This window comes from Salvelinus fontinalis, chromosome 38 (genome assembly GCF_029448725.1).
Source record: "Salvelinus fontinalis isolate EN_2023a chromosome 38, ASM2944872v1, whole genome shotgun sequence".
NCBI lineage: Eukaryota > Metazoa > Chordata > Actinopteri > Salmoniformes > Salmonidae > Salvelinus > Salvelinus fontinalis.
The window spans coordinates 13,211,444-13,228,832 of NC_074702.1; the positions used below are offsets into that span (position 1 = coordinate 13,211,444).

Sequence of the window (17,389 nt, forward strand, 5' to 3'; positions counted from 1 at the left end):
TCTTTTGATTTCCTCATGCCAAAGTCCCCTCGCAGGTAAGATCTTTTGATTTCCTCATGCCAAAGTCCCCTCGCAGGTAAGATCTTTTGATTTCCTCATGCCAAAGTCCCCTCGCAGGTAAGATCTTTTGACAATATTTCAAACAAAATCATCTCATTATAATACGTTTCTTAATTTAAGAAATAAGTGAGTGACGTGGTGCAAATAATATTTAATGAGGATTGGATCGACTGCATTTCTTTTGGTTTCAGCCATGGGGACCAAACTACTGGATGGATTTGTGGCTCTATTCGTCTGTGGTAAAAGGGTTTAATTAATTGTTGACTAATTAGCTGAATTATGTGACAATTAGTTATTATGAATATGGAATGTTGACAAATAATTCCTCCATAAGAATATGAAATTACAGTAATTATTATTTTGCATTCTATTAAACTCACCTATTATTTTTAGTGCCAATTTGCCTAAAATTAATGACTACTCAAATTATAAGGCAAATTAAGTATCGTAACCATTTGTGATGCCACAATAATCATACTGAAACACAACTACTACTAAGCGATGCATCTGGGTCTAAGGAGATTCACTAGGTAGTGTTTGGCATATATTTTTTAGTTTAGGACCAGTCCAAGATGCAAATTCAGGAATAGTTCAATTTTTGCATCCATGGGTCTCACAGGGTTAACCATCTCTGATGCCTAGTTCATGACCTTTTAATCCATTTCTGTATAATAATTAAAAATGTCCCCCTTTAAATTAATGTAGTTGATTATTGAGCCTGCCTCATGAAGCAGGTTCGGTTCACTTGGTCAAAGTTAGTGCATTGGGCTAAGTGGGTGAATACTTCCCAGGCTTTGCCAGCGCCAGAGGGGTTTTCAATTACACTCTGGTTTTTAGAGCACATGGAGTATAATAATTAACACTGAATAGCAGCTCAAATGTCACTCTGAACACAAGCAAATCTCAATTTAGATGCTCATCCTTTACATGCCCCTCACTCAGATTCTTCCCCCATTTAATATTCCAGTACTCGCCTCAATATTTATATTCCTTGTTCTTCCAGGTGGACAATGAGTTGGTCAATCTGCCTATGTACCTGAACAGCAGTCATGTGTCTGTCTACAGGAGTGGCTGGTACTCTGTGGTCACCAGCAGCTTTGGCCTTAACATCTCCTTCGACTGGAACAGTGCAATGTTTGTCACCCTGCCCTCCACCTACCAGGGCGCTGTCTGTGGCAACTACGATACCAGTGCCAAAATGACCTCGTACCCAGGAACGAGGCCACCCATGCCCATTCAGAGGACTTCGGGGCCAGTTGGCGCTTGGAGCAGATCCCTAGCTGTGTCCACGGCTGTAAGATGGCCTGTCCAAACTGTGAAGTCAACAAGAAGATGGTTTGAGACAGTGGGGGGTTGTGTGGGTTCCTGAGGGACCCCAAGGGGTCTATCCGGGACCACCTAACCGCAGTGGACCTGGTGGGATACTTTGAGGACAGTGTGTATGACGCGTGTCTGACGTGTGTCTGTATAAGGGTGGGCTCTGTCAGGCCATCACAGCCTATGCATCAGTCTGTCAGGTAGCCAGGGTTAAGGTGTGCAGCTGGAGGACTGCCCAGTTCTGTGGTGAGTAGTCCACACACTGTTACATTATAAAATATCTGATTTCGGCTGTGAGTGTTGGAAGCGGTTGACACACTGGTGAAATAAGGTTTCTGTGGAAAGTGCTGAGACATTTTTACAAACATTAAATTGCTTACATGTAAGATGTTTTTTTTGTTAGTGAACTCCTTCCTGTGTCTCCAGCGGTGAAGTGTCCAGCCCACAGCCCCTATGCATGTGGTTCTGGCTTTCCTGACACTTGCTAGAGTCTGTCCCCTCCCTCAGGCTGCCTGGCCCAGTGTAAGAAGGGCTGCTCCTGTAACGAGGGACAGATCCTCAGCGGCTACCACTGCGTCCCCATGTCCATGGCAACTGCTACTACAACACAGACCAGATTTTCTACCCCAACAGGAAGTGTGACGAGGAGTGCAAGTGCACCCAGGATGGAGAAGTATAAATAACTGGTCCTCAGGAAGAACATTATGGGAGCCCTGGGAAGCAGGAGAAGGCATGTTTTACTTTTAATTAATAGTCTTCACATAAGCCATTTTCTGTGATCACTGGAGCAAATCGTAATAGAGCATTCTATTCTTTAGCACTGTTTTAACACAGTTTGACCATGTTAAACTGTCTATCCTCTGCCCTAGGTGAATGGAGTGTTCAACCACCTGCCCCTGAGTGGCGGGCTGTGAAGTTCTTCCAGGGGGCTTCCACTATGCCATCAATACAGACTTCAACCTGCACGTCACCTACGCCCTTGTCTACCACGTTACAGTCACCGTGGCTGGAAACTACCGTGGCAAGACCAGCTACCTCTGTGGCAATTTCAATGGTAACCATGGCAACAACTTCCTCCAGTCATTGACAGTTGAGACTTGGCAAGCTGACAAAAGACATTAACACCGTCGGGAAGTGGCAATCCCAGGTAAGGTGTGAAGATGGTTGCGCCTAGAATTCCTGTCCCATGGCAAATAAGTGCCGACGGATAAGGCTGTCGTGCTTCGAGCTCTTAGAAAACTTTTCAGGATTTAGTTTTTTATTTGTTATTTCTACAATTATTATCCCAGCAATGTGTTTGTGTTATTACATACAGCCGGGAAGAACTTTTGGATATCAGAATGGCGGTAACTCCTCCGGCATTACGACCAATAATGCAATTTTCCCGAACTTTGTTCGTATACCCCAGGGCAATTGAACCGATCCCAGAGGCGGTTACAAAACTCCGGCGGCGGAAAGAGGCACTCAGGACGCGTGCACACAACCCACCACTTCCAAGTATATTACTTGCAAATGTTCAGTCTCTGGATAATAAAGTTGACGAACTCAGGGCAAGGATTTCCTTCCAGAGAAACCTAAGGGATTGTAACATACTCTGTTCCACGGAAACATGGCTCTGTCGGGATATACTGCCTGAGTCCGTTCAGCCAGTTGGTTTCTCAGTTCATTGCACAGACAGGAATAAATATCTCTCCGGGAATAAGGGCGGGGTGTATGTTTCATGATTAACTACTCATGGTGTGATTGTGATAACATACAGGAACTAACGTCCTTTTAATCACCTGACATAGAATACCTCACAATCAAATGCCGACCGCATTACCTCAAAAGTTCATTATCTTCGGTTATAGTCACAGCCGTGTATATTCCCCCTCAAGCCGATACCACAACAGCGCTCATGCAAACTGGAAACCACATATCCTGAGGCAACATTTATTGTAGTTTAGGATTTTAACAAAGCAAATGAGGAAAACGTTACAGAAGTTTTATCAACACATTGACTGTAGTACTCGCTCTGCTAAAACACTTGACCACTGCTACTCCAACTTCCGGGACGCCTACAAGGCCCTCTCTTCGGCAAATCTGAGCAACTCTATTTTGCTCCTCCCTTCCTATTAGCAGAAACTCAAACAGGAAGTACCCGTGCTAAAGACTATTTAACGCTGGTCTGACCAATCGTAATCCATGCTTCAAGATTGTTTTGATCACGCGGACTGGGATATGTTCCAGGCAGCCGCCGAGAGCCACATTGACTAATATACGGATATGGTGACTGAGTTTATCAGGAAATGTATAGGAGATGTTGTACCCACTGTGACTATTAAAACCTGCCCTAACCAGAATCCGCAGATAGATGTCAGCATCCGCGCAAAACTGAAAGCACGAACCATCACATTTAACCATGACAAGGTGACTGGGAATATGGCCGAAAACGAACAGTGTAGTTATTCCCGCCTCAAAGCAATCAAACAGGCAAAACGTAAGTACAGAGAAAGTGGAGTCGCAATTCAACGGCTCAGATGCAAGACATATGTGGCAGTGTCCACAGACTACAAAGGGTAGTGCCATAAAAGCAGCCTGCGGGCTCTCCTTCTCTGTGGCTGATGTGAGTAAGCGTGTTAACACTCGCAAGGCTGTCGGCCCAGACGGTGTCCCTAGCCGCGTCCTCAGAGCATGCGCAGACCAGCTGGCTGGAGTGTTTACGGACATGTTCAATCTCTCCATCTTAGATGGAAAGTTACGGAGGATGGTAGCGGACTATAGCCACTCCTATCTGTCATATCTTTAATCTGAGCCTAGAGGAACGCATTTGTCCAAGTAATTCCGCTACCCAAGAGTAGTAAAGCGGCCTTTACTGGTTCTATCAACTGACCTAAAAGCTTGCTGCCGGCTCTTAGCAAACTCTTGGAAAGAATTGTGTTCGACCAAATACAATGCTATTTCTTTGTAAACAAATTAACAGACTTTCAACATGCTTCTAGAGAACTGCATTCAACATGTACTGCACTGACACATGACTGAAAATTAGTTGAAAGAAATCGATAAGAAGATTGTGGGAGCTGTACTGTTAAATCAGTGCAGCCTTTGATATTATTTACCATAACCTGTTGTTGAAAAAAATATGTGTGCTATGGCTTTTCAACCTCAGCTCTGAATCCACATAATGGCAATCTAATAGAACTCAAGTGTTTTCTTTAATGGAAGCTTGTCTATTGTCAAACATGTAAAGTGTGGTGTACCGCATTGCAGCTCTCTAGGCCCTGTACTCTTTTATAATTTTACCAATGACCTGCCACTGGCATAAAACAAAGCATGTGTCCATGTATGCTAATGATTCAACCATATACGCATCAGCAACCACAGCTAAAGTCACTGAAACCCTTAACAAAGAGTTGCAGTCTGTTTTGGAGTGGGTGGCCACTAATAAACTGGTCCTGAACATATCTAAAAGTAAGAGCATTGTATTTGGTACAAATCATTCCCTGAGTTCTAGACCTCCGCTGGATCTGGTAATGAATGGTGTGGCTGTTGAACAAGTTGAGGAGACTAAATTACTTGGCGTTACCTTAGATTGCAAACTGTCATGGTCAAAACGTATAGACTCAATGGTTGTAAAGATGGGGAGAGGTCTGTCCATAATAAAGAGATGCTCTGCTTTTTTGACATGACATTCCAAAGGCAAGTCCTGCAGGCTCTAGTTTTGTGGTATCTTGATTATTGTCCTGTCGTGTGGTTGATTGCTGCATGGAAAGATCTAGTTAAGCTGCAGCTGGCCCACAACAGAGCAGCACATCTTGCTCTTCCTTGTAAGGGTGCCATGCATGCCAGTCTCTCTTGGCTAAGAGCTGAGAAGAGACTATCACTTCTTTTCATAAGAAACAATGTGTTAAATCCCTAATTGTTTGCATAGTCAACTGACACACACACTTATCACACCAGACATGCCACCAGGGGTCTTTTCATAGTCCAAATCCAGAACAAATTCAGGAAAACGTGCAGTATTATATTGTGCCCTTATTGCATTGAACTCCGTTCCATCTCATATTGCTCAAATGAACAGCAAACTGCAATGCTCTACTTTCCGGCTACCCGGATAAAGCACTAAATAAACTTCAGTTAGTGCTAAATACGGCTGCTAGAATCCTGACTAGAACCAAAAAAAATTATCATATTACTCCAGTGCTAGCTTCCCTACACTGGCTTCCTGTTAAGGCAAGGGCTGATTTCAAGGTTTTACTGTTAACCTACAAAGCGTTACATGGGCTTGCTCCTACCCATCTTTCCGAGTTGGTCCTGCCGTACATACCTACACGTATGCTACGGTCACAAGACACAGGCCTCCTAATTGTCCCTAGAATTTCTAAGCAAACAGCTGGAGGCAGGGCTTTCTCCTATAGATCTCCATTTTTATGGAATGGTCTGCCTACCCATGTGAGAGACGCAGACTCGGTCTCAAACTTTAAGTCTTTACTGAAGACTCATTTCTTCAGTAGGTCATATGATTGAGTGTAGTCTGGCCCAGGAGTGTGAAGGTGAACGGAAAGGCTCTGGAGCCTTTCTTTGCCTGGCCGGTTCCCCTCTCTCCACTGGGATTCTCTGCCTCTAACCCTATTACAGGGGCTGAGTCACTGGCTTACTGGTGCTTTTTCGAGCCGTCCCTAGGAGGGGTGCGTCAATTGAGTGGGTTGAGTCACTGACGTGATCTTCCTGTCTGGGTTGCCCCCCCCCCCCCGGTTTGTGCCGTGGCGGAGATCTTTGTGGGCTATACTCGGCCTTGTCTCTGGATGGTAAGTTGGTGGTTGAAGATTTCCTCTAGTGGTGTGGGGGCTGTGCTTTGGCAAAGTGGGTGGGGTTATATCCTTCCTGTTTGGCCCTGTCCGGGGGTATCATCGGATGGGACCACAGCGTCTCCTGACCCCTCCTGTCTCAGCCTCCAGTATTTATGCTGCAGTAGTTAATGTGTCGGGGGGCTAGGGTCAGTTTGTTATATCTGGAGGACTTCTCCTCTCTTATCCGGTGTCCTGTGTGAATTTAAGTATGCTCCCTCTAATTCTCTCCTTCTCTCTCTCTGAGGACCTGAGCCCTAGGACCATGCGTCAGGACTACCTGGCATGATGACTCCTTGCTGTCCCCACTCCACTTGGCCTTGCTGCTGCTCCAGTTTCAACTGTTCTGCCTGCGGCTATGGAACCCTGACATGTTCACCGGACCTGCTAAAAAAGCCAACTGACATTTACTCCTGAGGTGCTGACTGACTTACTGCACCCTCGATAACTACTGTGATTATTATTATTTGACCATGCTGGTCATTTATGAACATTTGAACATCTTGGCCATGTTCTGTTATAATCTCCACCTGGCACAGCCAGAAGAGGACTGGCCACCCCTCATAGCCTGGTTCCTCTCTAGGTTTCTGCCTAGGTTTTGGCCTTTCTAGGGAGTTTTTCCTAGCCACCGTGCTTCTACACCTGCATTGCTTGCTGTTTGGAGTTTTAGGCTGGGTTTCTGTACAGCACTTTGAGATATCAGCTGATGTACAAAAAGCTATATAAATAAGTTTGATTTGATTTTGATTTGACCTTGTTTCAAAACGTAACACCTCAGAGCACAACGCCTCTCCCCTATTTGACCTAGATAGTTTGTGTGTATGTATATGAGGCTACGTGTGCCTTTTTTGTTGTTGATCTGGTTCTGTCTATTGATGTTCTGTATTATGTCATCGGTCATGTTTTGTGTGGATCCCAGGAAGAGAAGTTGCTGCTTTTGCAACAGCTAATGGGGAACCTAATGAAATGCCAAAAGTCTCACCTGTTTTTTAATCAGTAATTACCGCAGGGGATTCTGACATTTAATTAAAATGGTTCAAATGCAATTTAAAACCACACTTTCCTTCCCTTAAAAGGACTTGTCAGGCTCCTTGTTTGGTACTTGTTCTTTAAGAGAAAAAGTGGTTGAATAGTCCTAGCATCGCTGCATACCCATGGGTGCCTGATCTGTGCTCTTACTGCAGCGGTTAAATAACATTTGCACTTAAAATGGAGTTCAAGATACATAATTTAAAGAGGGAATGAGGATAGGTAGAGTCTCTCTGCAAGTAGTTTACAGTATTGTAGAGAAAGAGAAAACACTTCTACTAGGCATAGGATTAAAGGAAATATTATGATTGGACACTGAAGGAATACTGCAGTGATGTTCTATGTACATTCCCTCGTTGTACTACTGCTCTATAAGAAGAGTTACATCATACTCTACACGTCAACCACTCGCCAGCTAGAGAAGTCCCCAACGATCACAGTCACATCTGTGGAGGATTGCCTGTTATGTCTTCCTTGGCAATACCGTCGTAGTTGCCGCAGCGCCGAACACCCGCCAGGTGGTTGTCAATAGTAACCAAGAGCTCCTGGGAGATGGAGTAGGGGACACCCTCTCGATGACCACTGTCCTGTCGGCGACGCTGATTGTCTGGAGTGCTGAGGATGGACACAGTCTGGCCGTTGATCTGGGCGATACAGGAAAAGGACAAAGACAGTCATGTCCATTACAGAATGGTGTTATCAAAAATATATTTTGTGGATGGTCATATGTCCATTTCTTTGCCCTAACAGCTGCTACAGTAAATGTGCTCTGTGTAATATGTCTCATCCACTCCCTCATCACTCGTTCCTCAGCCTTACTCACCCAGGTGTTGTGCTGGCTGTTGATAGTGACATCCATGGAGAACACTTAGACTGTAGCCACATTGGGATAGGCTCCCTTACTATAGACGTGTGCGTAAACCACCACCCTGAACCACTGGCCAAAGGTCTGGTCACACAGAGGCCACCTCGAACGCCCCTATGCCCACGGCCGCCTCATGCCATTGAAGGAGGTGAAGTGGATACCAGGGTGGACCATGCAGTGCCCCTGCTTGCATTGGCATCCTCTGACAGTCCTTCAGCCCACTGAACTCTCCTCTGGCACAGATCAGCTTCTCACACCTCACCAGCCCTGAGAGGCGGGGCAAACACACTTCGAGTCACAGACTTCTGTTAACACCACTTGGCCAACCTGAAAATATAGAACATATTTGCTGAACCAAGGGATCATCCATCTACTGTGGTATGGGAAACTTAAGTGTAGATTCTCAGGTATACTGGTTGAATTGGCAATTTAAGTGAATCCTGGTACTTCAGTGCTAGTAATGTAGAATACAATAAAACATTATGTAGGGTGACCTAGCATTAATAACGGTGTTGAATAAAAGGTAGAGCCTCACCATCACATAGTGGCCTTCGTAGATGCATCCGCACGTATCCATGGAGACACTTGTCGCCATCAGAGACGAAGCCCACGTTGCACTGGCAGCCCTCAAAGCAGAGCAGGTGAAGGAGTCCACCAGGCTGGCACAGCTAGTACCACAGGTATCGGCTCACAGCTCATAGTGGGATACCATGAAGGAATAGAGTTGACAGTGGATTTAAATTTGCAAAACTACTACAGTATATAACTTCTACATCACCATTTATGCAAAGGGTAGTTAAAGAAGAACTTTGCTTTTTAAAACCAAATCTACATTTCTTATTTAAATGGCATGTTCTAGAAGGGCGTAGACAATTTATTTTAGTGTGACTTCACTTGTGTTTAAGAAACTTCCCCAACTAGATATTAACTTCCTCATCCTTGTTGTGCAGTAAGGGAGCTCTGTAAAAACATGATCAAATGCTCCAAAAACACCCAAATATGTCCTTTTAGAAACGGAAAAGCTCTCAGTATTGCCTTTGCAGGTCTTTAGATGTGGTACATTCTCCATGTAGCCTGCTGCTAGAACAGAGAGGTATCGCTTGAGTCGCAACAAAATGGAATATACTGTACAGTTGCAGGTAAAGTTTGGAATGACAATTTCATGTGTAGAACACCTAAAATCCAGCATTTCTATACTGAGAGCGTTTCCATTGGGTGTCACAGGGGCTTCCAGGAGGCCCACTTTTTCTTTGTTAAGTTTAGCCAAAGGGCCCTTTCTCCAAGCGCCAGGCTCACGGTGCGGGAGACCCGGAAGTTATCCATAACCTCGCCCGGACACTGACATTTTATGAGACTCCCGTTTACAGAAGATAGTATCACCAATATCAGGTCAGTTGAAACATCTCTGGTGACGTTTTGTATAGCCACACCTGTAACTACCAGTATAATGGTCCTATTTTGGGGGGTTAAATCACATTATCTGGTGTTACAATCTGTAGCTAGAGGGAACACAGAAACACCCTTAAGTGAGGCGACTATCCTTTAGTGGGAAGGTGTTAGTGCTGAAGGCGGACATTCTGCCTTCATTACTTCACCTTGCCTATGTGTGGATCCCATCAATCTATTTCAATAGTTTTCCAATGACCTTGCAAGGTGTGCTGACCACAGGCTAAAAGGGGTTGAGTAGTCTAATAGGCCTACTTACCAATACCAAGGAGTTAGTACACTTGGAGCAGCAACAGAAGCTTTATTGCTGGTGACCGAAATACAACTTGATGTAGGTTGTCATATTGTTTGTTGTAGACATACTTACTTGTGTGGACAATGGGACGTTGCTAGCCATTAGCTTAATTGCCCTGCAGTGGCGCAAGCTAAGAGCAAAAGATGTCCCAACAGTACAACCAGCACCTGAACTGTGCTTATGATGAACTCGCTCACTCTATGATATCATTGAGATCCACAAACAATCGCTTAAGTGCATGCCGCCACCTACTGCGCAGGAATGTACGATCCATCATGATCTGCCCGATTCTGTACTACCATGAAAATAACAGCCAAATAAATCCACACTAACTTCTACCACAAAAAACCCTCCAACACCCCTACCCATTTAAACTTGATCTATAACATACTGAAATGCTCCACCCTTAGGTTTGTTCAGCATGTCAACAACATTTAACAGCAAAATCCGCTACCCCAAATATCTCTTTTGCCATTTCTGCTTTCGACAACCCGAGTCGTATTGATAACTTTATTCATTATGTCGTGTCTTTGGCATAATTAAAAGTGAAGACTGTTATTTTATCAAATAAATTCTCTGTAATTATTATTACGGAATTAAACTAATCATGTAAATGTAATTAACTAGGAAGTCAGGGCACCACAGAAAATCTTCAGATTACCATGTTATAATTTTCCGAATATAACTTTTCAAATATTTTAATATCTGATAAATTAGTCTTCTATTAATGAATTATTCCTTACCTCACGTCAGTCTCATTCCAAACGTTGTAAATTGTTGGTTATCTGCACGAACCCAGCCTTTACTATGAATTATCCATACACCAATTGGCTTAATCATTTATTTACTAACTAACAAAAAATGAACAAACAAACAAACAGTAGATATGTTACTAACAAATGATAGTGGGCTAAGCTGATATGACGGCTTGCTGGACAAAGGAAAGTGGGTGTGGACTGAGAAAGTGCGGGAAAGACAAAAGGGATCACTACAAACCATTGATAACTATATTAATTGAAATGCTAATCCTTTGCTCATGAACGCTAACTCATTCGGGAATAATTGTAATCAATATATATTTACGCCCATGTGTCATGATCTTTTCTGTTGAAATCCAGTCCATCTGCTGGAGAGTTCATCCGAGTCTCCCTCTCGCTCTCTTTCCGTTTCCCTGAAGATCAAAGTCTTTCGTGGTTAGAATGGATACTTCAGAGTACCATTCAGAAATGTTCTCATAAAGATTTGCTCTTATTCTGTTGGGACCGATAGTCTCAGAGTTGAACCGTTTACAGCTGTGTAGCCAATGCTCCAGCTTACACCGAGGTATGCGTGGTCTGAAGAGGATTTCCTCAGGAGGGGGTTTTATTCGTAACATTTGAAAAGGTGGTTCTATGACGCCAGATCATGTCTGTGCTCACGGGGACGGGGACGGGCCAATGACTTAGTTAAACTTTAAAGGGAATACAATTCTCTCACATTAAAGGTTTAACATCACATTACATCATTTCACAAATAGTTTCATCTTTACTCATTCATTTTATACAATAATTAGATACAAATGTCATAACGGAGGCACCTGTGTAAACAGAGTTATGGAAATGTGGCTGTATTGTTTTTCATGAGGTCACAAACATGAAACAAAACGGACCGGGTCGTAGCTGGCTTCTCTACCGACCATTTACACATTCTCCAAAACATGGATATTGTTCAGTTCTCAAATTCTGTGATGTAGGAGAAGTTCCTTTGTTCTACTGTGAAACTCACTCTCTCTATACTGCATGGCCATGGGGAGAGAGTCTCCACCAGGAATTTACAACCTGAGATAACAGAACCTGGGTGTAGGAGAGAGTGAGGGGAGTAAGCCACGATCTATACCCAGAAAGGGCCACATCATGACAATTATCTAAGTGTCCTTTGACGCCGCACATTCATGAGCGCAAGATTTCTGAATAGGCCGCAAAACCATGCCAGAACCAGCAGAAACACCAGCCCCGACATTAGGTCCACTTAGTACAGGAGCAGCATTGGAAGCTCCATCATTCCATACTGTAGTTCCATCAAATCGGTCTTATAGCCTTTACATATGATACATCATGACAACTTCTATATCGCCGAGCCCCTCTCTGCACCTGGCATCCACCAAATGCTAAACTATGTCCCCACCACAATTGCAACACTTACCCTTCACATTGCGCCCACATTCACCATAATCGTGTTCCCCTCCACACTTAGCATATCAGTTCCTTCCTTTACATTGAACTGCGACATGTCCCATTCTTTTGCATTTAAAAGTATGGCAACTGCTCGGCATCTGACCATAAGGCGCTACAGAGGATAGTGCTTAAGGCCCAGTACATCCCTGGGGCCAAGCTTCCTGCCATCCAGGACCTATATAATTGGCGATGTCAGAGGAAAGACTCCAGTCACCCACGTTATACACTGTTCTCTCTGCTACCGCACGGCAAGCGGTACCGGAGTGCCAAGTCCAGGACCAAAAGGCTCCTTAACAACTTCTACCCCCAAGCCATAAAACTGATTAACAATTAATTAAATGGCCACCGGACTATTACATTGACCCCCTCCATTTGTTTTGTACACTGCTACTACTCACTGTTTATTATCTATACATAGTCACTTCACCCCTACCTACATGTACAAATTACCTCAACTAACCTGTACCGCCACACACTACCTCAGTACTGGTACCTCCTGTATATAGCCTCATTATTGTGTTACTTTTTATTATTTATTTTTTCTTTCAACTATAGTTTACTTGGTAAATATTTTCTAAACGCTTCTTAGGTATAGGGGGCAACATTTTCACTTTTGGATGAATTTGTGCCCAAATTAAACGGCCTCGTACTCTGTCCTAGATCATATGATATGCATATTATTATTACTATTGGATAGAAAACACTGAAGTTTCTAAAACTGTTTGAATTATATCTGTGAGTAAAACAGAACTCATATGGCAGGCAAACTTCCAAACAAGGAAGTGAAAATTCTGAATTGGGTCGCTGTGAAAGGCATCGCCTATTCAATTGCATTATATTTATGGATCTGTATGCACTTCATACGCCTTCCACTAGATGTCAACAGGCAGTAGAACGTGGAATGAAGCGTCTAGCCTGATGTGGGACCGAATGAGAGCCTTTGGAGTGACAGGTCAGGCAGATTGCCAGTACTTGGCCGCGCACATTGGGAATGTCATTTCTTTGTCTGCAATGTGTTAGATAGACATGAAGAAATTCTCAGTCTGGGACGTTATTGGATATATTTGAGAAAAACATCCTGAAGATTGATTCTCAAATGAGTTTGACCAGTTTATTCGACTTTTAATATCACTTTTTGAAGTTTTCGTTCATTGCGCAAATGTTTATGGACACGTGAGCTACACATGCTAGCCAAAGTTGCTAATTCGACAGACGTAATGGGCATTATAAAACAAAACAACGATTTATTGTGGAACTAGGATTCCTGGCACTGCATTCTGAGGAAAGTTCAAAGGTAAGGGAAAATTTAAGATGTTATTTCGTATTTCTGTTGACTCTGTTGACTCCAACATGGCGGAGAATGGCTGAGCGCTGTCTCAGATTATTGCATGCTGTGCTTTTTACTAAAGTTATTTTTTAAATCTAACACAGCGGTTGCATTAAGAACCAGTGTATCTTTAATCAAAGTTTATGATGAGTATTTCTGTATTTCACGTTGCTATCTGTAATTACTTTCGCTATTTTGGAGCCATTTCTGAACATGGCGCCAATGTAAAACCACGATTTCTGGCTATAAATATGCACATTATCGAACAAAACATAAATGTATTGTATAACATGATGTCATAAGACTGTCATCTGATGAAGTTGTTCAAAGGTTAGTGATTAATTTTCTCTCTATTTGTGGGTTTTGTGAAAGCTATCTTTGCAGTGAAAAATGGCTGTGTTTTTTGGGATATGGTGGTGTGCTAACATAAAGGTTGTGTTTTCGCTGTAAAACATTGTAAAAATCGGACATGTTGGCTGGATTCACAAGATGTTTATCTTTCATTTGCTGTATTGGACTTGTGATTTCATGAAATTATATTATGATATCCCTGTGGCGCTAGGCTAGGCTATGCTAGTCAGCGTTTCTGATGAGAATGATCCCGGATCCGGGATGGGTGATCCAGAAAGGTTTTAAACTGCACTGTTGGTTAAGGGCTTGTAAATAAGCGTTTCACTCTAAGGTCTACACTTGTTGTATTCGGTGCATGTGACAAAGTTTGATAAGACGGAAATGGAGATGGGACAAATTCTCTGACATTGAAACTAATGAATCTTATCTGTACTTTCCCAGGCATGACTTTCTCAAACGTAAGCAGTACTGATAGGCTTTCACTTCTTTGACCAGCTTTCCTACTAATAAAACTTTTGGCCTCATTCACTCTTCCTCCCTTCACATTTTCTTTAATATCGTCTATGGACATACATATTGGGACCCCATTGACGACTCCCCTCAATCTTGCATAAGTACCAGGAACGTGTCTTTTAATCTTCAGAATCTTCTCTTGCTGAGCTTGGTTACGACAAAATATTAACAATCTACCACTTCCAATGAACCGAGCTAATTTGACCTCACCTACTGTAATAAATACCATTTTAAATAACACAAGCATATTGCTATTACATTGTTATAACTAACTTCTTTCTAAAACAGGGTTTCTCACAAGCAGAAACTGAGACCCACACACACCCAGAGACAGATGGCTGACACAGAACATTCATAAACACTGATAAGGCAGGAAAGGCCTTGAGCAAGAGTGCTTGGGTCTGCATTTCACGAGATAATGAGACACACACATAACCAAGGACAGAGGGCTGACATAAACCTTTCATAAACACCGATTAAATAGGAACATCTGCGCACACACCTAATCTCCTGTTTTAGCTGAACATTTGGTAACAAAGAACTTTTGATGCAAGACTCAGAAGGATGATGCACAGCTCATCCGGACCAATCTGAGAAGACAACAACCTGATCAGGACCAACCAGAAAACCAGATCTACCAGACTCAACCTACTTTCTGTGCTGTATAAAATGACTATGTATTTCTGTTATCTGGGCTCTGTCTGAAGGTTCCTTACGAGCTGAATGAACGAGTCCATGCATGTTTGTATCAGATATCTTTACCTCTGAATAAAACTGCTTTTTATTATACGAATATCCACCCTGTCCAGAGTCTCTACTTCGTCTCAGTTCTCCAGTAAACTTGTGTCATCAACACTACCTCTTTCTCTACAACATTAATTAGAAAGTCGGATAAGGTGTAAATGAGGCCATGTGTTCTCAAAAACCATCGGGACTTTCCACTCCAACACATTATTACTCTTGCTTCTTACCTTGGCTTTCTTTACTAGACTCTCCACTGCTTTCAGTATCATGATCTCTCTTCTTCCTTTGTCTTTCCACTACAGGCCATTCCAGTCCTTGACCCTCATCCTCCCACTCCATACCATCAGAACTGACACCAATATTCTTTGCAATCCAGTACAGCGGTTGCTTCACCAACTTTTTCCTCAACTTCCACGTTCAAACTTAACTGTCAATCGTAGTCGCTAACATGCTAATTAGGGCCAGCTGTCAAGCGTCAACAACTTGCCCCTGGGAAGATCTCAATTGCTCTCTCCTCGTTTCCTTCTCAAAAACCATTGGAGGAGAAAGTCAGGGGGAAGAACCTTTGGCTTTCTTATCCAATGGGTTTTGAGAAGGAGCCGAGGAGAGAGGACCCGTGGCGTTGCAATTGAGCTCTTCCTATTGTTCGAGAGCATCAAAACGACTGCAGGCTAACTGATCTACAAATCACCTTACATCATAAATAAAGACTCATTCATATTTGTAGATCAGTCAATCGGTAAACAATTTACCCATGATACCTTGCGGTTTTGATATTCTTGAACGCGGCCCATCAACGCTGTGATGCATTGTGGGTGACTGACTGACTGATCTCTAAATGATCATGAATAGTTATTTATACTGCAAGGTGATTTGTAGATCAGTCACTGACTGCAATTGAGTCGACGTCAATAAGCCCCTAATCTTCAATTAGAGTAATGATGCTCGGGTGTGTGAATCTGGGAGCCCAGAAAGGCCCACCAAATACATGTTCATCCTAAACACAGTTCCAGTGCTACTCTAGGGCAATTAGTCCAAACTGTTAGCAGTGTCTGTTTGTCCACATAAGTATTTCTAGTACAAACAATATGACAACCTAAATCAAGTTTATTTATTTTTTGTTCATTTCATCCAATTAAACAACTGTTTTTGTCCCCAGCAATGAAGTTTATGTTGCTGGTCCATGTATACTTCCTCTTAGATATTGGTAAGTACGCTAGCCTGCTGCATCCCTCTTACGGTTTAGCAAGCCTGTTGCATTTTTCCATACTGTATGTGTGTGTGCATGGTCATTGGGAACACTCTCGAAATAGATTGACGGGATCCTTCGGGGTGTTTCTCTGTACTCGGTTCCCTCACGCTGCCTTTGACTGCTACAAGGTGTGCCACTCAATGTCATTGTGACTCCAGTGAAATATCACCCCATTTGTTTGATTATGCAAGACAAAGGTTGTAGGTCTTGTCTTGGTGGCCAATACTGAGTTGTATGCCCCTTAAAGATTATCCAGTAGTTTCTAAGGTTACACCCACAACCCAACAGTGGTCTTGAGAAATGTGTACTACAGTAGGTTCCCGACTGTCATAGTTCTCTCGCTACTGTCTCTCACTCAAATGGCGACGTGCTGAAATCCTAATTGCTTGGCCCATGTTGTGCAGCATAGTAGCTAATGTTAGTCACCTATTCACAACAAATTGCAACTCGTAACTTATTGTATGAAATGGATAATGGACATCCCCAACTTGTTACACAACTTAACATACTAATTGGAGTAGCTCAGCTTTACAAGGTTACGTTTCCCATGGAATCCAGGTTGGTTCTTTAAATAGACAAAGTTCTATTTTAACGCTTGGCTCCGCAGACCAGCCTTCACAAGCGCAAGTGGTGTGGGGTAAATTATTGAATAACGTGTGTGTACATTGATTTTGCAGTGTGCGCACACAATGTTGCCAGTGAGGTTTCTATGTTACGAGCGAGACGATTTGTCATAGCAGACAATTTCTTATTTAAAAAAAATGTAATTTACAACAATGACCGGGGGAAATGACACAATTGGCATCTGGACAGGGCCGTGTGTACAGACCTTTCAGGGGCAGGTGCTAAAAATGGCAAAGGGCACCCCACATGAGAATTTACTTATAATTCATAACATACAAATGCCGCAGTGAAAATTGTTATCTTAGGTGTATTTCTTTCTGCAAAACTCACTCATTGCAAACTAGTTACAGTGCCTCGAATGGTGGTCCAACGCCGTAACGTGAAGTTGCTTGAGCCCCGTCGAGGGTGGAGCAGATTTGTTTTTGTGTATACAACAGTAAAACATTCTGACTAATTGTTTCAACACTCGGCAGCTCTGGGAAATGTGCCGATCTATTAAACATGGAACCAATCAGAACTCTTGTGCA

The 17,389-nt window shown here is 43.0% G+C and overlaps 1 long non-coding RNA gene across 1 annotated transcript; it reads right to left on the reverse strand.

Annotated features, from left to right (window-relative positions):
- Positions 1 to 6,765: 6,765 nt before the first annotated feature.
- On the reverse strand, positions 6,766 to 15,976 carry LOC129837663 (uncharacterized). Its single transcript, XR_008756734.1, has 3 exons — positions 8,633 to 15,976; positions 8,056 to 8,424; positions 6,766 to 7,876 (listed from the first exon to the last, which is right to left on the reverse strand). It is a non-coding gene; the product is annotated as an uncharacterized LOC129837663 (long non-coding RNA).
- Between the last annotated feature and the right edge of the window lie 1,413 nt (positions 15,977 to 17,389).